This window comes from Aotus nancymaae, unplaced genomic scaffold (genome assembly GCF_030222135.1).
Source record: "Aotus nancymaae isolate 86718 unplaced genomic scaffold, 86718_ANA_hifiasm-v0.15.2.pri h1tg000008l, whole genome shotgun sequence".
NCBI classification, from domain to species: Eukaryota; Metazoa; Chordata; class Mammalia; order Primates; family Aotidae; genus Aotus; species Aotus nancymaae.
The window spans coordinates 56,533,383-56,560,049 of record NW_026988419.1 but is presented as its reverse complement, the minus strand read 5'-3'; the positions used below and the strand labels follow the sequence as shown (position 1 = coordinate 56,560,049).

The following is a 26,667-nucleotide window of genomic DNA, read 5'->3' as shown; positions in this document are numbered from 1 at the left end:
TTATTGGCAAGGCTGCCTAAAAATAGAATCTCATTACTTTAATTCTACAGTATTCTTAGGTGAGCCAACCTTTATTATTAATAACAGCATTTCACATATATATATAGCACTGTCTGCTTAAGAGAACTTCACAAATTATACACATAAAACTTTCCTAGCTTAATGTAACAAGCTGTGGGTTAAGAGGGCAGGAGGTAGGTGGTAAGTAGTGGCTCCCACTCTCCATCTAGGGAGGAGGACTGAGAAAATGTCACTAGGTGGCTCTAAACAAAGCCACTCTTTGAAGTTGAGCCATTTGCCCAACAAGCATTTTAATTCTGTGAAAGTATGTTGTATTTTTCATTGATAATTTGTAAGGCCCTGGGGACAGTCATAGCAACTCTGAGAATAATAGGCTGCTTCTATGATATATTTTTTGTTTATCTATTCAGGTCTTAGCTGAGTCTTGGAAACAATAGCCACAATAAAAATGCATGGCTTTTCTACTCTCCAAACCACCAGCTGGTTCTGAGGAGCCTTTCTCTAAGCTTATGAACTCAAACTCAGCTATTGAGAGGATGGAACATTATCAGCCACCTATGAGCTTATACCAATTGCTTACCAAGGTTGTGTGAATGGTTAGTAGAGTTAGCAGCTGTGGTTTCTGGATAAATGTAGAGTGGATATGTAAATAATGCCTTCAGAGCATAGAGTAGTGTTACAGGCATGATTCTAGTTCTACAGTGTAACTGCATAATCATGTGAGTGTGTATAAGAAACACAGAGTGAACCGTATCGTGGTTCAGGAAGGTATTCATACAGCCTGCCATTCAGTGAAACAAGGCATGGGATACCCATCTCCATCCACTTAGTGAATTGAAGTGTAATTGCATGTCATCTAAAGAAGATGTTCAGGATTTCCATGATAACAAACATCTATGAAGTGACTTCTGAGTCAAGCACTGTTCTAAAAACTGGATATGAGAACACTGAATAAGATATAGCCTCTACCCTCCAGGCAGCTTGCAGCTCAGAGAGGAAACAGATATGTAACAGGAAATTTCAATCAGTGGGAGAAGCATTTTAATAAGAACAGAATATGTAGGTATTTCTAGGAGCCCAGAAAAGAGGTGTGTAGCCGGGTCTTGAGTAGTCAGGGGTTGTTTCCTGGAAGAGATGACACTTCAGGTAGCCAAGCTAGGGAGGAACAAGGAGAATGTCCCTAAAGGCAGAGGAATCAGCAGGTAGGAGTCTTTGAGGCAAGAGAGTTACACAATCCCAACACTGAAAATGAGTCAGGGAGACTGGTGCATATCTAGTTAAGGGCAAGTAGTGGCCACCGGAGGATGAGGCAGGATCAAGAATGGCTGTGTGTGCCACAGAGGAGAGCTTGGTCTTTATCCCGAGAGCAGTGGAGACTTCACAGCATAGTATTTTAAGGGGACAGGACTAAGGTTTTATTTTGAAATATGGCAGGTAAGAAAGTTCAGCTCATTCTACCTCATAGTTGTACTTCTAAATCTGGCCTGTACTGTCTCTCTTCCCCTGAATTTCCCTTTTCTTCCCTGTATATGAACTGTCCTAAGATAATGATATCTCAGTACTGAGTCAAAGTAAGCACACTGGGTCTTCCTGTGAACTCAGAAGTAAAATCAATGGAAAAACCCTCAGGACACTGGTTTGTACCAGGACACATTCAATACTCCCAGCTGCATGTGTGACACCAGAGTCTCAGAGGTAAATCCTACAAAATGTCACTGAGTTTTGTGCTCTTTTGATGGCTTAAGGCATGAAAAGAGGGACAAAGGGGAGCTGCATCAAAAGGGCATTTCTTGTACATTGACCATGATAAATATGCTTGTTCAGGAAAGAAAAGGTGAACCAGAAAGCCCGTGTGTCTGATCTGGACAGGAGTGTATATGCGTTTGTGTTTCCAAGATGGAGAAATGTCTCTTGAAAGGCCAGTTTATTGGCATGAACTCCTATCACGCCCCCTGACAGCCTGCAGAGGGGACTGCTGGCCTAGAGGGTCACCGACCAAAGATGGCATGACACTCTGAAAGCTTCTGGAAAGAGATCAGTTTCACTGCCTTTCTTCTTCCTCCCTTTCTTCTTTGTTTCTCCCCGTAAGAGATCCCTCTTCCCCCACGTGGTTTTTGGAGAAGATACTGTGATTGTTAATCTGGATGAAAAACAGGAAAATTGGACTGATTATTTTGGACTATTCCTTCCCCTTGGAATATTTGCTTTCAGATGTTCACTTCCAAATGCTAGTAAAGCTTTGTCAGCTGTAAAATGAGGGTTTGGGGAAAATGCAATAAAATAATCCATGTAAAGAGTTAAACACAGACCTGGTTATCATAGGAAGACCTCAACAAATGTTGGTTACTGGTCTTGTGACTCCTGTGAGCCAGCCTGGTTTTGTTTTATTCTTCACTCCAACCTATAGGCTCTGAGTCCAACACGGCAATTCTTCCTTGTCTACCAACCTCCAAGGATGCTTGGGAGCTTGGGCACATATCTTATTTTGCATCTTCTAACAAGTACTTGCATCATTCAATCTAGTGCTATCTTTTAGCAAATATTTTTAAATTGGAGAGTTTCTGTAGGAGGAAAGGACTCAAGTCTAGGCTGAAGTTGGATGAAACTATATTCACACAATGCATTGGAAATGGAACAGCAATTTGGCAATATATATATCAAGACCCTTAAAAAATGCTCACATTTTCCAACTCAGTCATCTACCTTATTTCTGGAGATCACTCTCAAGGAAATCATCCAGAATGTAGGAAAAAATATGGATATATCGACCATGATACTATTTAACGTATTTAAAAGTTGACATCAACCTATATATCTATGGATACAGTTGTGATTAAATTCATATTGATACATCAAAGTAATGAAATAGTAGTAACTCAATTCTGCAGTTCCATTGGGAATGTCAGAAGGATTCTGCAGCTGTTCAACCTGGGAGGTAGGTTTGAAAGAACAACCTTAATGGCTTTCCTGATATAGCCTTCTTTTGAAGAAGGATATATTCAAAATGGCCAGGTAACTTTGCTTCAGCATGGGCACAGTGAGTAGATGGCTTTTTGAGAGTAGCTACCAAATCCCAGGAGTGCAGGGAGGACAACTTTATGTTTCCTGATAAATGAGTAGAATATGCATTGCTTATTGAGAGTATGGGCTATGCTATCAGTCAATTTACATATATAATTTTATTTTATCTTTAAAAAACCTCATGAGGTATTATTACCTCATTTTATCAATAAGGAAGCTAAGTTCCACAGCAATACAAATGATCTGTTTGACTTCAAAGCCAGTCACGAGGTTATCCTGAGGATTAGATGACATCATGTATGTGAAGCCAGAGTAACATCTCAATACACAGCACATGGCATTTTTACAAACCACTATGCCACGCTGCCTCTAGCAATGCTAAATAATCCAATTTTAAAAAAATAAAAAGTAATTTTTGGTGTGAACCACAAACCATTGATGCCATGTAGACAAGTTCTAGAAGAATAGTTTAATCAATATCTTCAGCAGCATAGCCTTTCAGTAATTAATACGCCTCTTCTGTCACATGAATGCCAGTTCCTTGTCAAGATGGAGATAAAGGTGAACAGTGCTCTTGGTACTTGGAATTCTTCACTATTTGCCGTAGGAGAGCCTTCTGTAATGAGGGACAACTACAGAGACTTATCCTTGGAGAATCACGTTATGACACATTGGAAGCAGGAGAAAGGGACAGAGGTTTTAGAAAACAGAACATAAGTAAATTTGCTATGAGGACATAACCTTAACAAATGAATTCATTAGCACAGATATATGAACTGTCATTTGATAAAATTAAATGAGGCAAATATTTAATAGTGTTAGGTTGTAGCAATCCAATTAAATAAGCAGTTTCCTTAGAGTAAGACCATCATTCTTTAAAAACGGAGTCTTTTCACACAATATATGAAATTATCCCTCAATGAACAAAATGTTCACCTTTTATTACATTCAAAACTTATTTTTAAAAAGCATGTTGGACCAAATTGCCTTTTTCTGTCTTGCACCCAATTATTGCTCTATCGTACCTTTCAGGTGGGACTACCTGATGAAACTGGCTTCCAGTTAGATGTTCAAACAGCCCACTAGTTTTGTAACAGCTAAGAGAGGAGAGGCTGGGCTGCTCCGTGTGCTAGCAGCAACTATCCTGAGCCAGCGTGTAGCAGCAAGCAAACCCATACTGTTTCCAGTATCAAAAAACCTCTACTTTGTTTCTGGCAATTATCAAAGATTTTACTCTATTAAATGAAATATGTCCTTATGTCTTTTGCACTATTTTTCTGCTTTTAGAAATTCCAGGACAGATTTTCCCTACCTGAATTTGAAACAAGCATTATTTTCCTCTCCATGTCTTCTATCTAATTTATTTTTGGGTTGTTTTTCTGAAATGAGAATAATGACAAACAGAAATGCCATTCAGCTTGCTTGCTTTTTCTTTCCCTCCGTCTCTTTTTCCCTCTCGTCTTCCTTCCCTCCCTCTCTCTCTCTCCTTGACTCTTTCCCTCCCTCCCTTCCTCTCCTCTTCCTCTTCCTCCTCTTCCTCCTCCTCCTTCTCTCTCTTTCTCTCATGTTAGGGCTTAGTTAGAAGAAGAGATGTCAATAAAACGGTAAAGTTCAGCTTGCTTGCCTTGCCTTGCTGGCTTAGAATGCGAAAACTATGGAAGAAGGCACACATTCTGATGCCTGAGAAAAATTGCTTCTCCAGAGTGTTTGGAAGAAATGCCATTGAACGAAAGGTAAAAAACAATTGCACAACATCTCAGAAACCTTGCTCTCAGCTGCTTGATGAGCTATTTGTGTCTCTTCATGGATTTTTTTTTTATTTAGAAAAATGGGATGAGTCACTTTTTATTTTCCCCTCCTTTGGAGTCTTAGACGTTGTTTAATCTCAAGTGAACTCAATTCACATTTTCCTGGTAATGTTAGCTATCAACTCAAATCATTTTACTCATTGCATCATACTGCCAGTCAGCAAGCAGGGACCTAATTAGCTCTTTGTTTTAATGGCAATAGTTAAATTTGCATTATTAATTTAAATATTACAGACACCGTGGACTTGAGCACATCGCTGACAGAAAGATGTAAAATGAATAATAAGGTGCTGAAAAACACCAGAGTCATTATTCCCATAATGTTTAAACTTTTAGCTATAATGATATCAATTAAAATCCTAATCCTGGCAAAAGCTTTGCTGGTTCTCTTTTGTTGTAAAAGCTGCATTTAAATGTGGGGCTGCGGTATTCAAACTATATGTTGCAAAATACAGTGGTCACATATATCAAGAGAACAATTACAGTTTTAATTATATTGTTGCTTTTAAAAAAGATCCAAATGATAAAAATGTACCAAGTTCTTTGGCATCCTGTCCTGAACATTCCTAGTGTTTCGTGTGTCCTGAAGTACTGCAATCACTCTGCAGTGTCAAAACCTGTTTGGGTTACAAGACAGATGGGACTTTCAAAATGAAATGTACCTATGACTGTTTGCTACTATATATATAAAATGTCTCATTTAGTCTCATCTGTGATTTTCCAAGAGGAAAATGTTTCCAGGAGCAATTTATCTCAGTCCTACAGGTTTGTATCACTGAATGACCATCTGAAAAACAGGCCTGGAATCTTTTCTTAAAGGGAAAGCGCCTAAGTGTGCTACAGAGTTATTTCTAATGCAGTAGGTGAACAGCATAGAAGAGCTGAAATGCTAAATATGAAAAAACTGAAAATATGCACTTTATATGTTTTCATCTGGTGTGTGGAACCTTTCATTTGAGTTCATAAAATATCTCATACTGTATCTATGAAAACAAAACAACTGGTAGAAAAGATAAAATTGACAACAATGCTCAATTTTGTGCCAAACTGCACTTTTTCACTTCCCCTTCCCTCCAGTTACCTAACCAGCTCCTTATTTGAGTAAATCAGCCTATTACTTCTTTGACATAAATGCCCTCCCCTCTTAAGGCAGCCACCGCTTTGATAGGGGCTGCAAGCCAGCTAGCTGCAAAGACGCCCTTCATCCCCTGAACTTCAATTTCTCTTTTATGGCCTCTACTATATATTTATTTATTTTATTTATCTATTTTGTCTTTAATTGAAGATTCTCATTTCCTCTTTCAAATAAGTTCTTTGCAGTCAGGCTCTGTGTCTGGTTTATTTTTGCCTTCCTGACAAAGCTTAGTATTTGGGAGGAGCTCAGTGATCTTGACTGAATGAACAAGAAATGAGCTGGCTACAGAGGGATGATGCAATGGTTCAGTCATCAAATTGAAAGTCACTTTGCTTTCGTTGCATAAAAAGCACTACTCCAATTTTAAAAGACAAACTATGATTTCATAATTTCTTTGGATCAAAGACCTGAGTTCAAGCTATACCTGATTTTGCTCATCAGTGGAGTGGCTCTATCCAAGCTTCAGCTTCCTTAGCAGCAAAATGGGGAGAGTAGTGACCTTCCAGTTAGGATTACATAAACAAGAACCCTGCATGAGGTCTAAATAACAAAACGTATAATGCCTCTCTATTCACTGGAAAATTGCAGATCAAAATGTACAGGATTACAACTGCTAATAAATGCAGTTGCCAACTGTGTTTGATCAATACAGCATGGTAGCAAAGTATAAGGTCTAAGTCTGCAAGGACAGGCTATACTAGAAGGGCATCTAGCACTTTAAGTACTGGATTATTGAGTACTAGATTAACCCAATACTGATTGGGTTAGCAATCTACATTACCTTAGGATGGCAGTTTAGAGTAGTAGTCAAGAATACCGACTCTGGTGTTAGAATCCTTGGGACTGAAGTTTAGAATAATAATAGCGTCTTTTAGGTCTTTCAGGATCCTTGTAAGGATCAAATGAAATAGTTTACATCAAGCTCTTAGCACAGTGGCTCTAGCCTTTGATGAGTTCTCAATAAGTATTAGCTGTGATCAAAAATCAAATCATTACTAGCTCATTATGCACAAATATGCTTCACGTTATTCTAAAAGTAATTCCATGTACTTTCACTTTTCCAAAAGACAGGGATCTGTCTTCCCTTTTTCAATGGACTAGCACAAGACCTGCCCACAGAGGCCCTAACTCAGTGCTCTCTGAGCGAATGGATGAATGGGTACAGGTTAGTGGTCAAAATTAATGGGCAGGATGTGTCAATAGGAGCCAACAAAAATATCGATAGTCCACTATTTACATGTCAGGGAGTTAAACTAGTGTCTACCAGACTCTCCCAGACCACTCAGGGCACTGTTTCTAGTGAAGCAGACACTTTGGGTCACACTTTTGATGATATCAATAAAAGTGAACACTTGGTGAGGGTTTACAATGTTCAAGCACGATACTAGAAGCCTTAAGCATTATCATATTTTATCTTACCATAACCCTCTAACATGCTACCGTTCTTATTCCCAGTTTACAGGGAATAGCACTGGGGCTCAGAGAGGTGAAATTAATTTGGCCAAAGTCAAACAGTGAACAATAATGGCACTGTGGCTCAAATTCAGATCACTGGAATCCCAAGTATCTGTACCTGACATTACATAATATTGTCTCTGTGGAAATGCTTTGAGGAAAGAAACCTAAGATTTTGGAGCTCTGAGACTATGCTGAATCTGCTAAAATTTGGAGATGCTCTTTGCTCTGGAGGTAAGTCTCAACTAAATGATTCTTCTGCTTGTTAATTTGGCACCCTTGTTTTGAGCCAGTATCAACTCCAAATTTGCAAAACCACATCTTTTCCTTTGCTGGCACCCTCTGCCACCAGCCATCTTTCCTGTGTCAAAACCATGGGGTAGAGACGCTTAGCAAATTAATAGAAGAAAAAAAAACCCTCACTTTTCTGTCTCATAAAATGTTGAGCTAGTTTCTTTGGAACCTCCTTATCCAAGATACTGAAAAGAATGGAATTTATACTACAACTTTCTTCCCAGATGGTAAAGTGCTTTACAAATAATGGAACTAATGCAATTCATTTGTAGTGAGTAAATTTGTCAGCGTGGATGTTGTATTAACTCTCTGAGGCCAATTCAATTGGGGATTCAATAAATAAGCTCTTCCAGTGTACTACATGATGCCCTGCTGGTTATAAAGAGTCCTACATAAATGGTAATTTGATCCTTTGCCACCTTGAATTCTTTAATCCTTGAAACATGCTTTTGAGAAAAGTGTAAGGATTAATGCTTCCCTTTTGTTGCTGGAGAAGCTGAGGAACATGTGCCATAAGGAATGAATCAGGTGATCTCAGTTCTTGCTCAATTCTATGATAATTTCAATGCTCATTTAATAAATATCTTCTGGACTGATTACTGGTCATGTGCGTAAAAGTGAGCAGCAAAACTGCTTGAAAATATTTCCCTGACTCAGCCATAGTTGCTGCTGTTACCTCAGGTGAATTTGAAACTACTCTTATTTTGTACTCTGCTCTCATGAGCTTTGGTTCTATTCTCACCCTTAGCCATTCTGAAGGGTTTCATTCTTTGGAGGGGCACAGCTCTGTGCATTATGTACTAGATGCTTCCTTCATACCAAGTTGAAAGTCATTGTTTATTGAACCAAAGTTGGCACTGAGAATGGAAACAAATGGGAAAAGGATGTGTATCTGAATTCACATCGTGTTATTTATGCCCACAGGTCCATGGCACGTAGCACGTATAAGCATTTTTATTTATTTATTTTTTTTAGTGAACTCAAGTAGTCCTTAAAGAAATGAATACATATAGAATGAAATTGAATTTTGGAAATAAACTTGTATTAAAGAGCAATGCATGTCACCATGTTCAATGTAATTCCCTAAACAGAATTCCTTTGGAAAAGTAAAACTGACACATCTGGCCTCATGAAATTGTTAAACATTGATTATGGGGGAAAAATAAACCCTGGACTAGAGCGGAAGTCATTCCTTACAGTGCAATGGATAATAATTCTGTAGCAGTGCCATCCAGAAGTCCATGTAATGCTTTTTTATTCCAGGATATCTTATGTAGGATTTAAAACGTCTAGAGGGATTTTCTAGAAGCGTTGTTTTGTTTTGTTTTAAATAAGGAAGATAGGTCAGAATGGATAGGGGCTTTTTTTTTTTTTTTGGCCTTAAATAAGAAGGCCCATTTTTAATACGACCACTGATCTGGTGATTGTATTTTCTTTAATAGTAGTTAATAGTGTTATTGTTACTATTTGCTGCATATTTTAGCCTCATGATGTCACCGTACATGGCTTAGTATTTCTGGGATTCTTTAGATTCTTCATTGCAAGTAACTGACCTTCTTTGGATATTTGATGTATAGAATTGCATGAAAAAATATTAAAATAGTCCAATGAACAATGTATATATCTATTGTGAATTCCACATTAAAGGGGTACAGAAGCTTGTTATGAATACAGAGAGTTGGTTCATTTGCTTTCTCCAGCTTGCTGAATGTACTGTTTGTCTTGATGTAGACTGTGTTATTTATGAAAAGTCTGCATAGTGGAAGAAAACATAGGCAGTACTGTTCAAAGAATCGTTAAGGAGGTATTATTTCAGATAATAATGTAATTAGACTCCTTTAGAGGAAAATGTAACTTCATATTTTCAGCTTTTCTATGGGAACATAGCTGTTGCTGATTAAGGGAAAAGTCAACTAATTTATAATGTTTAAGTTTAGTGTTAAACTTGATAATATATCTGAATTTACAAAAGCCAAAACAGCTTCAGACCTGGCTCAAAAGCAGTTCTTTAATTTAGGGTCAGATTGAACACTGTTTATGTAACCAAAATTCTAATTTTGTAGAGACCTCTAGGTGTTAAAAGGCATCAAAGGCAAAAGAAAATTTCTCACAAATCTACCATGTTCAAAGTATCTACTTCAAAACAGAACCTTTTTTTTTTATCTCCAATTTATCCTGACAAAAAATTCTCTTGGGCTTTTATTTCAAAAGATGAAAAATGAGCCATGGCAGTCAATAGAGCACGGTGACTGTTTATCTGTTTACACCTATCTGTGTGGTTGCTAGAAAAACCAGATTAGACTTTGCATGTGATATGAAGAATGTATGCTAGTCATGAGCCTGTATTCCTCAGAGGAGAAATAGGTTAAAAACTCAAAACTAAAATTTAGAAACCATACATTTTATTTTGTAAACAATAATTCAAAGTCAGATTTTTTTCAGTTAAAATGTGTGTCCAAGTTTTAAATAAACCTATCATACAGCAAATCAACTCCCAGTTTACACTTTTTCTCATCAACAACAACAAAAAAAATCAGGGGTTCCCTCTCTTGGCTTTGGAGCCCCCCGTCTCTGTCTCTGTACAGGGGAGCCTCTATCTTCTACCTTCTCCCATCTTTCTTGCCTACTAAACTCTCCACTCCTTAAAACCACACACACCAAAACAATCACAAGGCTTACTATTTAATAATGTCCATGTTTTAATTTACGTAACAGGTATCTATCAGAAAAATACTAATTTTGATTAATTGAAGAATAACACAAATGCACAAAAGATGCCTTTTATTTATAGAATTCTGTGACAAACACCTTTACAAAGCAAAGGGCATTTCAATAAAGCTAATAATAACCCTGAATCGTTCTTATTTTGTAGTTCCAATTTTCATAGATTGGGCTTTCTTTAAGTGGATGTGCACTTAATTTATACAGCAAAATTTATACAGAAAATTTATACGGCAGCCGTTCTGCCGTAATCGAAAAGCAAATTCATTTTTGAAGGAAAGTAGGAAATACACAATGGCACAGTGCCTCTTTTACGGCCACATCTGCACAGCTCAGGGAAAAGTTAGCAGATATGTCTGCTGATCACATTACAAAGCTGTTATGAGAGAATAAAGTCGCACCTTTGATGGGCTATTGCAACTGAGTTAGGGGTCCCCAGTCATTAGAAGTTTTACATGTCACAGATCAGAGCAGATTGGAGACCCAGAAATACTTTATGCAACGAGGTGAATTTTGGTCATTTCCCTCAAATATCAGTGGACCCGTTAAATAAAGATGAAACACACACACACACACACCAAGCAGAGATAAAGATGGGTTTAGGTTATTTCTGACTTTCACCCCTGTGATAGAAGTCCATTGTGCTCCTGCAGTGCCTTCAGGACACCCGCTGAGAACAAAGCTGCTTTCAAGAGCAGTAAGTGATTTCATTCTATTAATGTCCAGGTGATATGTGAAGCCCATTATCACATCGCTAATGTGGCGGCAGACATTTCCTGGCCAACCCAAGGTAGTAGCTCAAATGTTTGTAAAATGTGTGACTGGAAAAGGTAGTCCTTAGAAATCTTTTTAATTTTCTACTAGTGAATGCTAAAAACAACCAAAAAACTGATCTTTCAAATTTCAAAAGAAGATGAAATTGAATGCTGCATGAAAAATCACAGGAAACATTTACACAAAACAATTTACAGGATTTAATGGAAGGGTTTGGATGAAAGGTTTGTTTTCCAGATGCAATGGGTCCCATGTTGTCAGAGAAAGCTTGTCATATGAGGGAAAATGCGAGTAATGTAGAAAAGCAGATAATTCCAGCTCACTTCATAGCACATTGAATAAACAGGAATCACCCTTGACTGTCGCTCACTCTCCCCATGAGAACATTTCGTAACACACTGGGGGCCACCTCCATGGTCCCATGTCAGGCAATATGCCCTGTGAAACCAATATAATCAGCTCCTAGACACTTTAAATATACTGAAGCACAGAAATTAATATGCAGGCTAAAAACAAAGTCTGCAATATTATTAAAAATAACCACTGCTCCCCAATTTTAAGAAGATACTGGAAAATGATACACATATTCTTGATTAACATCTTGTCAAACGTTCTGAATCCAAAGAGCTCTGTACTATTACCAGAACTGTAACTACTTCTCCGAATTTAAGAGCCCATCTCAAATAAATGAAAATTTATCATTTTTCAGACGGCAAAGAAGGCCTAGTTGGTAAGCCTGATTTTTTTTTTAATGAAATATGTTACTTTAAAAATGGTTAAGATTTGAGTTTAGGCAAAATTTTTTAAATCTAAAATGAATACAGTAAAATCAATATTGATTATTAGGAGTAAAGGTGCTAATTGAGCCTGGAAAACCTTTTAAGAACTAAGAGGAGAAAATTTCCAGTAAAACTACAATAAATTACTATTCAATAACCAGAATATTTGTGTGGAATTTAACGTCAGTACATCAGCCTCCCTTTAATTTTTTTTTAAATCACGTATTACTGATTCACCCACGAAGACTCTTCCAGTAATAAGAGCAGTGTCACTTTGGCAAGTTATCTTTTCAACCTATATTTCATTATGTTCTAAAGAAATCCACTTTTTAGATTTCTTATGCTTTTAAGAATTCATTTTTAATCCACCCTTGTTTTTTAGCACTCAAGTCTTTCAGAGCTTGATATATACTCTTCTCACAGTAAAGTGAAAGCAAAACCATTTTATTTTAATAATGGATCACATTTTAATATCTGACACAATATTCTGAGAGCAAACATTCTAGATGACAAGTTTAAGAGAAAAAGATTTTATTCTTTATTGTGTTATTACAAAAGCAGATCCTAATTTTCAATAGGGCAAATACTGGCAAAGTCCAAATCCCCTGTAAACATTTGCTTTAATCAGTGTCAAGGCTGATGCTGATTTCGAGTTGAAGAACCCCACCATTAAACTATGTGTTAGCATTTAAACACTCCATTGAAGAACTTTTTATTACAGAGCACTCCAAGGGCTTCATATAGGCTGAAACCCATTGTCTGAAGCAATATTTAAATACCTTGCAACATATTACTGTTCCCATTAGAGACAAAAGGAATTCTGGTCCTTCCCAACAGATGCTTCTCTACGGTACCCCGACCCATTTAGTCCTATCTTTTACACTCAATCTATCTAATTTAATTATTATCCTCTTAGAGAAAAAAATCTGTAACCAATTCATATTTCTGGCTTCCTAGCCATATTTATGGTCTTCTTCCCATCCACTCAAGGAAATGAGAAAAATGGAGACATGTGAAACTGGGCAACGGTTTCCTCATAATCTTTTTTTTTTTTTTTTTTCGAGATGGAGTTTTGCTCTTGTTGCCCAGGCTGGAGTGCAATGGCGAGATCTCAGCTCACTGCAACTTCCGCCTCCCAGGTTCAAGCAATCTCCTGCCTCAGCGTCCTGAGTAGCTGGGATTACAGGCGCCCACCACCATGCCCCGCTAATTTTTGTATTTTTAGTAGAGACAGGGTTTCACCATGTTGGCCAGGATGGTCTCAAATTCCTACCTCAGGATTCGCCCACCTCAGCCTCCCCAAGTGCTGGGATTACAACCGTGAGTCACCACATCTGGTCTTGCTCATAATCTTTATTGACTGGGTTCCCTTCTCCCATTTCACAGGTGACATAGAGTGACAGTGGTACTCTATATTCCTGAAGGCACCTGGAAATACCTTGGGCTGTGCCCTGAGCTGACATCAGGTGGGTTCTACCTTCCTGATTGGCCTCTGTTGGTGCTTGAAGAGCCCACTGAAACAACAGACTGAGCAAAGACTTAAAATGCTGTGCCTGGAATCTACTTGAAAGAATACTAAGTTCAAACTGGTCATTTTGCAGATTAGAAAACTGAGGCCCAGGACCATGAAGCGTTAACAGAGGATTGAGACTAAGGCTCTATCCCCTGATTTCCATTCCAGTGGTCTCTTTCCAGTACACAGGCTGTGCCACAGTTTTTACAGGCATCTACGATTTTGCTGGTAGAATTACTTCTAAGGAATCTTTTGGTGGAATCTCTTTAAGTGGCCCTTGGAGTGTAGGCATTATGGGCAGTCTGCAGTGACTGAGCGCTCCAAAGCAGTTTAAACAGGCATGGCAGCAAATCCCAGTAACATTGGACAGATGCTTTAGACATTTAAGGATCTGCTGATACTGCAGAATCCCTCAGTTGTGTGGTCAACACACAACAACTCACATAATTGTAAAATTTTTCTGCAATAAAAATTATTTTTATAATTAAAAAACATACTAAGTGTTATAAAAATATTACCACTGGTAATAACACCTGTTTTGACACCACTTTATAAAGACTTTTCCTGTAATTATTTCATCCTGTTTTCACAAAAACTAATGTTGTATGAGCATACCTATTTCCACACAAGGAAACTGAGGCTCAAAGGGATTAAGTGATTTGTTTAATGGTATTCAGTTATTAGGCAGCAGAACAGGAACCTGAAACCCAACTCCCTTGCTGCTATACATTTCTCCTACTAAATCACAATCCCTCTTGATACGAGCTTTAAAATGGCTTTCCTTGCAATTGTCCTGAGCATCTTGGTAAACAAAGGTCTCTAGGAAGTCCAAATGATTTTTCACTGACTACTGCCTGGCTTCTAGTTCTCTTTGCGATCTCTTCTTTTTAGTCTCTTTTGCATTTAATTTTGAGAGAATAAGATCCTGAGGAACTTGACTGTAGCTTGGGGATACTTCAGGATCGTGAAGTCAGGGAATCAGAAGCAGGAATTAAAAGGTACATGCACACAAATAGGAACACACCTTTTCAAAAACTTACGCTTTTTTTTTTTTTTTTTTTTTGGATAAGCCTCAGCCTCTTTAGTAGCTTGCACCACAGGTGCACCACCATGCCTAGCTAGCTATTTTTTAAAAATTTTTTATAGAGACAGGGTCCCCCTATGTTGCTCAGGCTGGTCTTGAACACCTGGGCTCAAGCAATCCTCCCACCTCAGCTTTCCAAGGTGCTGGGACTACAGGCCTGACTCACTATACCTGGCAATTTATGCAGGAACATTTTCTGCTTTTGGTAATCTCTCTATGAATTTATTATAATACCATTTTACTGTAAATTTAACAAATAAGCTATCCAAGAAAACAAATAAACAACAAGAACAATAAAAACAAGGAATTCAGTAATTTACTACTAACTCAATATTCACCAAGCCTTGTGCAACACTTGCCAACCTAGGGTAACCGAACTGCTCTCTTCTATGAGAAATCTTAGAATTTACAGCAATTTATCATCAGGGCTGATGTCTGAGCTCTTGAAACAAAATTGAAAGCTGGGATGTCCAGGAACCTAGAGTGAGTTGCTATCTGTTTTGTGTTTTGATTTTATTTGTTTTGCCTCTCATTTTTCAAGGAAGCCTTTCTGTAATCTACAGGCTTTGCAAGGAAGGAGAGTTGCGTGCAAGGGCCAGCTTTGAGGTCCTCAGATGAAATATCTAGGAGCATTGCCCAACACTACTTTTACTGACATTCAGCCGGGTCAAGGCCACGGCTCCGACTAGGGAAAAAATAAAAGGCCATTGTCTAGCTGGGTGAATGGCTGCTATCTTAGTTACTTGCACCAAAGCTCTGGTATAAATATTTGATTGTTTCTTTCTAGATTTTTTTGGTTACATTTCTGGGGAGAATAGAAAAGCTACAGTATACATGCCTGTGTATACACACACACACACACACACACACACAAAACACAACCACACGACCGTAAACATTAATCGGAGGTGGAATTCTGGTTTAAGGATCAACTCTGCCCCAGATTGTATAAAAATAATAGTAGCATAATCTTTTAAACCACTGTTTTGATCCCTAGCTTATTTTTACTTTATTAGTTAAATAATTAGTGTTCACATTAAGCCAAGGGCGTATCAGTGGCTTTAAAGCTTTAAAGCAGAATCCAACATACAAAGTTAACTTTTTCTTTATTCAAAGTGTTATAGTGAATATAAAGGTGAAATCACTTTACCAGTTATAAAGCAATATACAAATGCAGGCTGATATGATGCTTAATTGAATCCATGCATTCATGCATTAACCAAACACTTAGTTAGTGCTCGTCACGTAGCAGCACAGTGCCAGGAACTTAACAGTGTCAAAGTTGCCTGAAGACCCCTTTGATTTTGGTTTGGAATTGTGAACCTGTAATTTATCCAGCGAGTAATATGCCTTTGAAATGGGTCCTGATTTCAAAGACAAACATACAAAGCCTTTCGATTTTAAGTTTATAAACAACTGAATTTCACTGAGTAGGATTTTGAATATATACCAATCTATTCAAAGCAAAACTAGTTTCTTAGCCTCATCAGCTGCAAGAAATGTTACCCAGCAATTGAAGTCTGGGAGTTTACCCAATGCAAAGTAATGTAGCTATTTGATGTTTTCTTAGTTTTATCATTGCAGAAAGCAAATTAAAATAATTTATGCCCCTAAGGAGATTTTTCTTCTTTCCTCCTTTCCTTTTTATTTATTGTTGCTGCTGTTAGTAGCTGAGATATTTTGAGAGAAAGTGGGGGAGGGCTGAACAATCATCTAGCTGAGCTGAGTAGATCAAAGGAACAGATTCTATGAGCTAGGCATACTCTAAATGTTCTTTGGTTTTTGATGCCCCAGAATCACACTAGATCTGTAATTTAAACTTTATTGTCAGAATTGTATCTAGCTGAGTAACTTCTACCTTACTTTATCAGAAACAAGGTTTCTTTGAATAGTACAGAGAAAAAAAAAGAGGCAGAGAAAAAATCTTCTCCAATAAACCCTTATTCAGGATCTACAGATAAATACTCATTTCACAATTTCCACTTGTATTCTATATAAGCCCTCATGGCACAAAAAGAGATTTTTAAAAAAATTTAAATAATAGATTCTTGAAAAGGAGTTTCAAGCTCCTTGAGGGTAGTGAGTTTATTTTAACTCTTCAGCACATAGCCTGAGTCTGGCTATGTTTGTTAAATAAGCAAGTAAATGAATTAATTATGATAATACCAGCAGCATCTACCGAAACTACTGAGCAATTCCAGCCTGAACTAAGTGACATTCAACCAGAATTTTTTTAAAAAGCATCAGGCACAAAGAATGTTAGCCTGAGCTAGGAACACAGCTACGCCATGGCCATACAGAGGGAGTTTCATAATGTTGCTCACCCTAGAGAAGTGATTTCCCAAAGGCACGTCTGTGCAAACATTTTCACAAATCCAGAGCAAAATGAGGAAATTTTCTTAAGAAAGATTTTATTCTTAGATTATGACCTTCTCATATTACAGTATAAAAATTTCCCTTCTTCTATGAAACAAAGGAAAAAAGAGACTGGTTGTGTTCACTGTCTTTACAGGAGTGCGGTGGGAGGGAGTTAGCAATTCTGTTAGTTCTCAAACTATTTTTGGAAACTGCCAGTTTACGAAAAGCCAAGGTAAAATAATCAATGGACCACAGAACTTAGCCTCTCAGCCCGCTCTCCTGAGAGTAAGTGGGACCTACAACTACAAGTCACAGTAACCTCCTATCACTCTCATGACTGCCTGCAACAAGGCAGCAAAAACACAGACCATGTCCTCCTGATGTCTGCAACTTTCTGGGTGTGATAGTGACCACAGGTGAGGTTTTCACAGGTGTTTCTAATTCATTCCTACATGAACACAGGCTGCACTTTTAACCAAACTTTTGCCGATGAATGTTTCATTGAATTCTCCTTTCCTGGAGAGACTTTGGAATCACTTGATCCCCAGATTCAAACAGCATTCCAAGGCACTGGGGTTAGGGGAAGCAAAACCAAGGGCACGTTTCAAATGATGGCAAAGGCCTCTGCCGACCTCCCTGTACATGGTGCTGTTTGTCATGACGAGATGCTAATTTCAAACCAGAAAGTCTATTTAGTCAAGGAATGGAAACCCCCACATGACATCGGGACTGTTTCACATCACACACTCAATTCCGATCCCACACTCACAGTGCACTAAAGTCACTGAAGAAAATCACTCCAATTCTGGGCACTCCACCTATCTGAGAGTTCAAAAGCTTAGACCATCATGTGCTTTTTGCTAATATTCATGCTGAGAAGATCTTTTCATCTTTTTTTTTAAGTTGGTCAGAGAAACTGGGTGGTGCTTTTCCTTAAAATAACTTGAACAAAAATTAGAAATGACATAACATCTGTGACGAATGAAAATTCTACATTGTATTCATTCACTGAAAACTCTCCCAGCAATGTATGAAAACCCAGCCAAGCCTGTAAGGCAGCCTCCCTATCTGGGGAAATACTGTGAAGCTGGACAAATGATGAAACCGAGCTTTGAACAAATATACCCCTAATCCAACATAAGACGTGGCTGAACAGCAAACTCAATGAGATCTTTGGTTTAGCAGAGAAATTATGTAATGTCAGAGAGCCCCAGACTTGCTTAGCTACATGTCTGAGAATGCTTAAAATGGTCCTTCCACACCAACTAATACAGATGTACAATTCACTGACCTAGTTTTCCCAAATTGGATCAGTAGCAAATGGTGATGATTTATGTCCCAAACCTTCCACCATGAGCAATCCAAATACCATATTCAAACCGGGGCGGGGGGGGGGGGGAGTCACATGTTCAAGGGAATATAGAATACCCGGATGTTGTAAATTAGGTTCCAGAGCCACTGGCTAATATCAGAATATGTCTGCAGCATTATAAGCTGCTGCTAACCTATGAATATACAAAGAAAAAACATTGGGCTGGCACCTCAGACATTTACAAAGAGCCATTCATTCATTCAAATGAACAAACCTAAGGAGAGAAGAGCCTACCTGTGAAGGTAGACCCTAATATAGGGCATACACACTGGTATTAATAGCAGGTGGCATCCTAAAAAGAAAGATCTTGTCAACTAATTAGCAATGTGTCTTAGGCAAGTGATTTTTCTCTCTGGCCCTTACTCAGTTTTGTGATCTGTAAAACAGGAATCAGATTAGATTAGATTAGAACATAGATCTAAGGTCCCAAACATTGCTGATACTTTCTAATTCAAGTTGTTGATCGAATACCAAGAGAAGATTGTTAAGGATTAACATGATTCTCAAGATAAATTTAGATCATCCTCCTCAGTACATACTGAACATCTTCCATGAGAGACCACTGCCTTAGTATGTGGGGGAAGTGAGGCAAAATGTTCAAATCCAGTCTTTAATTTGAAAGGGTCTGACATGTTGGTTCAGGAGATAGCACAATGCATAAAATTGCAATACAGATCAATCAATTGTTAAGTTCCAAAACGTCCAGCACAGATACAGCACAGAATTCAAAGGAAGAAAAGCTTCTCCAAAGTTTGGGACAGAAGGAATCATTTTCAAGGAACACGTAGAACGTTAGCTTAATTCTCTGTAGGTAAAAAGCTAAATTGGATAACCTCTCAGGATCCTTGCAAATCTAAAAAGGCCCCACCTCTAATATGTATAGTATAATTACTAGTATCATACAAATTAGTTCAATTTATAAAAGACTTATTTTTCTAGTAGGTATTTCATGATAATTAATTACAAATTTCCTTTGAATAATCATACCATATAAGCTACCTACCTACCTTATATGTGACTTAATAACTAATTCAGGTTCAAATAATTGCTTCAAAATAAATTGAAGATGACTGCTGAAAATTATTACTGCCCTATTACTAGGATTTATTTCTTGACCTTACAGTAGCTATCTCCTCACCACTGGTACTTCTGGGATAGAACACAGGTGAATTAAAGCAGTTGTTTGGCAGCTATAAAGAATTCCTCTCTATGCCACTGACCTTTTCATTGGTAAACTGGTGGATACAGTTAAGAGAGGAGACTTAACAATTCTGCCATCAAGTAGCTTTATCATGTTTGACAACTTTGCTCACAGCTGGAAGAACACAAAGGAAAGCTTTCCCATAGCAAGTGGAGAAGGTTACCTGTGACACATCCCTCCTTTTAGTGACCCCACCAAGACTACAGTACCCAAAAGAAGAGGACTCTCCACCACAACACTCAGGGTGACATTTAAAGTACATCAAATTCTGAATTAGAAACACAGGCAAAAGCCCTAATTTCACAAAATTGGGCCATCCTGTGCTTGCAGCTCTGCTAATGGTTGAAGGAAAAAGATTTTTTAAAACATAAAAAGAAAACAGAAAATGGGAAAGCACTTATTTAAAATTACTGTCACATCTCATTTTCAATTAGTCTTTCCTGAACTCTGCCTCACCCCCAACCCTTTGCTTGTTGTATGTACTTAAACCTGTAGACAAACATGAAATTAGTTTGCATAAAGGCACTAATTAACATACACTGCTTGATGATAACAAACCCATCTTTTCATCTATTTTTAAATTCTTATTGTGAATCCTTAAAATATACCTCATTTTAAAGCATCACTGATTCAATTTTAAAACATTGCCAGAACCTGCTTTGCTAATCTGCAAACTCGATAATTCTCTCCCAAACCTCAGCACACTCAGCAACAATTTAATAGCAAATATCTCTAGTGGGACCTCATATTACTAAGATTCTATTACTTTTTATATTACCAAAAAAGTGCTAGTACACTCTAAAGCATTATAAATAGTTCAGACCAGGCAGTGCTTGTCAAAATATATGAAAGTTTATTTTTTTGCACTCAAAAACCTGGGATTTTTATCTTGTGTATTTATAACCTATAATGTGCCCCCATAATTAGTACAAAATGTAGATTACTAATCAACTTTCTAAAGTTTCTAGACATTTTATTTCTGTTAATGTGACTACTAAGGTTGGTACGTTGTATGCTTAATAACCCGATCTTGCTACTAAATGCAAATTATAAACATATCTTAAAATAATTGCATATACGCCTAAAACGGGCTTCTTTAATTATATTCTTCTTAGTCTGCTAAGCAGCCTTTTTCTGATTGAGGGAATTTGTGTTTGTGCTTCCTGAAGATTTTTAGTTTGGAGTTTAAGAGACAGATATAAATCTACATACTTATGTAATAGTTTTAGAACATTTAAAAATGACCTTTAGGAAATATATACCCACTTAACTACCAAATGCTTTGTATCTTGTCAGAAGTCTCTGTAAAACTGTTCAACGTTTGAAACGTTCAAGTTCTTCCATCATTAGTACAAGTCCAACTGGAAGTATATAGAAGTAGGTCAATCTATAAATACAGAGATATTTCCACAAAGAAGAGATTATATAACGCTCGATCAAGGTATGTCTTCAGCAATGTCATGCTAGCTCCATTTTTAAACAGATTCTTACTCATTCTGTGTGTGAGCACTGTGCTTTTTATTTATTTGCAGTAACTACTATTCACTATACAAACCAGTCTTTAATAAACTACTCAAATTCTTTGTCAGAGATGAATTGCAAAATGCCACCTTGATTACAAAGCAAATCCACTGTTGATGTTTGCACCACGTGTGTATGGACAAACCAGCAACACGACATATTAATAACCTCCAACTTGTATTCCCATGATCTACGAAATTTCTCTAAGGGTTACGAAATGGTGCTCTTTTAGTCCAATTTTCTGCCCCTCCTCTACTCTTCACTGTTCCTCCAGTATGTTTTATCTCTTTAAATTCCCTCTCCATGGTAATACCATCTACTCTTCTTTTTAAAAATTTACAATGAAGTATAACTGTCACAGGAAAAAAATCCTCCAGCTTCTTCTCTTCCTGTAGATGGATCTAGCTGGGAAGCCAAATCATAAGGAAGAGGCTTTTCAACAAACTTGATCAAAGGAGAGTACCTGGAAATCCAACACAAAGTGGATCCTATGCATTGAGAAAGAACCTTGCTGATTGCAATGGAATTTTCTACCTCCCAGTGAAGGAAGCATAAGACTGCTCTGGGTTCTCCTTGGCAAAAATGTAGTCCTGCTCCCTTACCATTTCCTTGGTATGATCTGGACCATGCCCTACAGTGAGATTGATTCCATAGCAAAGCTAGAAGGGCAGGCTTAGTCTCTGATACACTAATCGATGCCTGCAAGTGACAAAAGTCAACACACTTTTTCTGGCTTGAGGGGCAGAAATCACCTTATCCATCCGAACAATTTCTGACAAATTCAGCACCTACTACTATTCCAAAAACACATTTGTGCCACAGGTGTGGTCGTCAATAAGCTTAATGCCCAGCTGCTTAGAATCATAGAACATTTCAAGCTCCTTTTATAGAAACAGAAAACAAGACCCAGAGAGGTTATATGATTTTCCAAAATTAGACAGCTGGTTAGAATGCTCCTGCTTTTCTTTATATACTTTTTTAATTTTTATTTTTTCATGAGACAGCATTTAGTACAATCTTTACTGGTTTTACAGATTTTTAAATTTTATTTGTAAGGCCTGAGGGCCTCTTCTATCCTTGTCAAAGGGGGTGCTAACCTCTCTAGCTATTCAGTAAACTAGACCACAAGTGACTATTGCAACCAAGCCAGCAGGGGCAGGGTGTTGAGCATTCAACTTCAGTTTTCAGAGGTCCTCGGTAGGGTGCTTTTATGTTCTCGTTAATGAATATAAATAAAAACTTAAAGTTAGTCTCCTCAGGGTGAGGGTCTCTAAAAGCACAATTCAGACTCCAAAAACAAGGAAAATTCATGGAGATGTAGATTATTACTTGTGGAAAGCAGTAAAAGGGGCATAGAACAATGTCTCTGGGCTTCATGAATTTGCATCTCTGCTTCTACCTTTGTCTGTGATATATATACACACACACATGCACATATATGTATGTATATCTCCCATACATATATCACACTAAATATGTATACATTGCATATAATATACGCATTGTATGTATATATCTGTTTTCTATCTAGAGTGTAAAGAATATCTTTAATGTTTTCAAGCCTCTATAACTGGAGCTAATGTGAAATTGTGAAAATAACTAGATGAGTAGATTGGCTGTGTCACAGATACAGATTTGAGGTATGATTAGAGGGTAATCTTTTGCTGTCCTGGTCCTCAGTGTCCACCCCTCCCAACCCCCCACTAAAGAGAGAGCATATCAAGGCATTTCCTCACACAAGTGACATCAGGAGTGGTGGAAGGAGATCAAGCAGCTCCAAGAACAGAAGAGATTAGAATTAACTGTTGATGACAGAGGATATTTGAGAACATAGAGTCCTGTGAATTATATCATGTATAAAAATTCTACATGAATGAGCCAGGCTGTCACAAACCCTGGTTGACAATATAACTGGACAACACGCCTTTCACCCCTAGGAGTGTCTTCTCCACCCTGGAAGCAACCCTCCATCCTCCTGATGGCTCCCTACCCCCTAAAGCTCACATGTGTCTGCCTCTTTATGTTCCTTCCAGTCGAGAAGATAGAACAGAACATCTCACAGTCTTGTGAGAAAGCTACTCAGGAGGTAAGCGTAGATGTTCTGTCCTACCTACCTCCTTCAGCAGCAGAAAAAAAAAGAAGGCTTTTTAGTTGCAAGAAGGCACTTGGCTTTTAGCCACTAGCCAATTTTCCCACTCATTAGCGGCCTTTCAGTCTTTTCCACTTATCTCCTTGTTGTTCTGCTTTTGCAGAAATTACATCACTTCTGATAAAAGAACTCAAAAAACCAGCAGTCTGAATGTTGTTTTAATCCCTGAGGACAATGCCATTGGTGCAGAATTCAGCCCTATGGGTGTTCCCATACACCTGATCCTGGCATACCAAGAAAAGATTCAAAGTGTTCTGCCTACACGGTGTATGGCAGCAGGGAGGGAGAATACTTTAGGAAGGTTTCATTATGAAGTATTCAAAATTAAGGCAAAGTACCCAAATCTTAACTCGTCAGAAAACCCAAATGCAGATATCCACATTTTGGGGGTTTTGAAAGTATCTTAGAGAGCACCTCATATTGCTTTATTTGATAGATAAGAAAACTGAAATTAAATGAACAAGAATCATTTGGTTTTTGAGATTTTTAAAAACTAAAATGAGAGACAGAAAGAATTAATTGGTGTCATAACAAAGTAACTTTTATCTGCATATGCTTTCTTCTAAAAGCCACTGGTTACTTAATGTAAATATTAGCACTACAGATCTATTTAGTAACCATGCTAAGTTACAGGAAATACCTCATAATAGTGGCTTTTCTTAAATATTAGACTATCAACTGTGGGAACCAGTGGCTCACCAGGGAATCCTTCCACGCCTCTGACAACTTCAGAGCAGAACAAACAGGGAGGACTGATGAGAACATCCAGCTGCTGCTGCTGGCGTCTCAGACCATCCTTTCTGGAGGAAGCGGCAGGATCCTAGGAAATACATGACCTGGGTTCTAGCCTTAGATCTGCAGTAAGCAGCTATTGGTCTTGGCAATACATTCAGTCTCTCTGGGTCTTGATTTTTCATCTGCAAATTAAAAGCTTAAAATTGTATTGCTTCCTTCTAGCTCTCAAATTCTTTGAGCTCAGTATGCAGAGCCGGGGAGTGACTGTATGATGTGTATCCATGTGTTTGTGCAGGACAGATGTGGGTCCAATCTCTGTAACCAGCAAATAGTGAGTGGGCAGAAGGGTTAAAAATTTAAGCACGTTGAGTAGCAGTGGAATAAATGAGAGCCGCAGGTCCTACATATTCCTTATAGCCATTTTATTCATAGGAGGGGTTACAGAGAAAGTGTCTCTTTTCCAGGGAAAATTAAGAAAACCAAAGCATCATTCTGATGCAAAGGTTCAAGAAGAATGGAAAGAGGCTGGACAGAGTAAGAAGTGCACTGAGGAGGTGAGAGGAATGCAGACACGCATAGGCAGTATTGTGGGTTGGATACTAGACCACTGCAGTAACACAAGTCATACACATTTTTTGGTTTCCCAGTGCACATAATAGTTATGTTTACACTCTTCTGTAGTCTACTAAGTACGCAATAGCATTATGTCTAACAGCACAATGTACACATCTTAATTTAAAAACATTTTATTGCTTAAAAAAAAAGTAACAATCATCTGAGCTTTCAGTGAGTTGTAATCTTTTTGCCATTGAAGGGTCTTGCCTTGATGTTGATGGCTACTGACCAACCAGGGTGGTGAATGTTGAAGGCTGGGGTGGCTGTGGCCATTTCTTAATATAAGACAGCAATGAAGTTTGTCATATCCATTGACTCTTTCATGAAAGATTTCTCTGTAGCATGTGCTACACATATTCTTCACAGAACTGCAGTTAGTTAGGACCTTGTTCTAGATTAGGCTTTGTCTTAAGGGAATGTTGTGGCTGAACTGATCATCTACCCAGACCACTTAAACTTTCCCCTATCGGCAAAAGGCTGTTTCTTTTTCTTATCATTCATGTGTTCACCAAAGTTATACTTTTCGTGTCCTTGAAGAACTTTTCCTTTGCATTCACAATTTGGCTAACTGTTTGGCACACGGGGCCTAGCTTTTGGCCTGTCTCAGCTTTCAACATGGCTTCCTCACTAATCATTTCTAGCTTTTGATTTAAAGGGAGACACATGTGACTCTTTTCACTTTAACACTCAGAAGCCATTGTAGGTCATTAATTAGCCTAATTTGAATATTGTTGTATCTCAGAGACTAGGGAGGCTCTGGTACAGGGAGAGAGACTGGGGAATGGGCCAATCGGTGGAGCAGTCAGAACACATACAACATTTTTTTTTCACAAGAAATATCCATTTACTTACTTTCTTTAATCAAATTGTCTGACACCCAGCCCCTGACACCTGACCAGGCTGATGGGAATCTTCTATCTCTATCAGTAAAGAGGATTCTACCTTCCCAGGGATTTCCCAGTCAGGAAGCCTCACCCACAGCCCAGAAGATGGTGGACATTTGTTGGTTGTTCTCCCAAGATTCTTTCCCCTCCACTCTATTATTAATTCCAGATTTTCCTTTGTTGTACAACAGTCATGGGGTTTAGGTGACACTGACCCCATCATTAGTTTCAGAGGAGGACCCTGCTGGTCTAAGGTAATCTTCATCATCTTATCCCACCTGCTGCTGTGCTTGGTTTGCAGTTTGTATCAGTCCAGTCAGAGCAAACCTCAGGACACTTGTTCTCTGATTGTGGGCACCAGAGGTTTCTATCCCGCAGGTGAATGTGGAAGCTGCAGCCCCAAAGTTTACAGCAGCTTTCTAATGACCATGAGAAGAGTCAGCCTGAAAATGAGGCTGACCTGTGGAAGAGCAAAGAATAAAGAGAACCTCAGAGCAAAGGAGCTGGAGCCTGATTAACCATGCCTGAGGCTGGACCTACTTTTGAATAACCACATTGTTTTTTATTAATACACAGCATTTGTACATATGTATGGGGTACATGAGATATTTCATATTGTATTACATGCACAGTATATATAATATAATGAATGACCAAGTCAGGTATTTAGGGTGTCCATCATATCACCTCAAGTATTTATCCTTTCTATATGTTGGAAACATCTTGAGTCCTCTCTTCTAGCCACTTTGAAATATACAATATGCAATATATTGTTAGAACACGCCCACTAATATGGTGCAGTTAGTGATACCCCAATAATGACGATGGAAACATTAAAGATCACTGATCACAAGATCAGCATAACAGATAAAATAATAATGAAGGAGTTTGAAATATTGTCAGAATTACCAAAATGTGACCCAGAGACATGAAGAGAGCATATGCTGTCAGAAAAACGGTGCTGACAGACTTGCTCAATACAGGGTTCCCATAAACCCTCAATTTGTTAAAAAAAAAAAAAAAATCCGTGACGCACAATAAAGCAAAGTGCAATAAAATGAGGTATGTTTGTCCATCACTCAAGTATGTGCATGGATAGGAAGATTTGTCCTGCAAGGTGTCTATCACCTGCGATCAGCAAGGTCTGAAATTTTCAGACTTCCTTTAGCTTGGGAATGCCGTTGTGGCAGTCACTATTGGTTAAGGAACTAACAGTCATTCCCTTCA

General features: G+C 38.1%; 1 long non-coding RNA gene and 1 other non-coding gene across 2 annotated transcripts in view; both read right to left on the bottom strand.

The window, feature by feature from the left end:
* Nucleotides 1–26,667, bottom strand: part of LOC105730615 (uncharacterized) — a 267,850-nt gene that overhangs the window by 98,983 nt on the left and 142,200 nt on the right. The gene's annotated exons all lie outside the window — the stretch shown is intronic.
* Nucleotides 22,056–22,177, bottom strand: LOC135273751 (U6atac minor spliceosomal RNA). The gene has a single exon (XR_010341560.1). It is a non-coding gene; the product is annotated as a U6atac minor spliceosomal RNA (small nuclear RNA).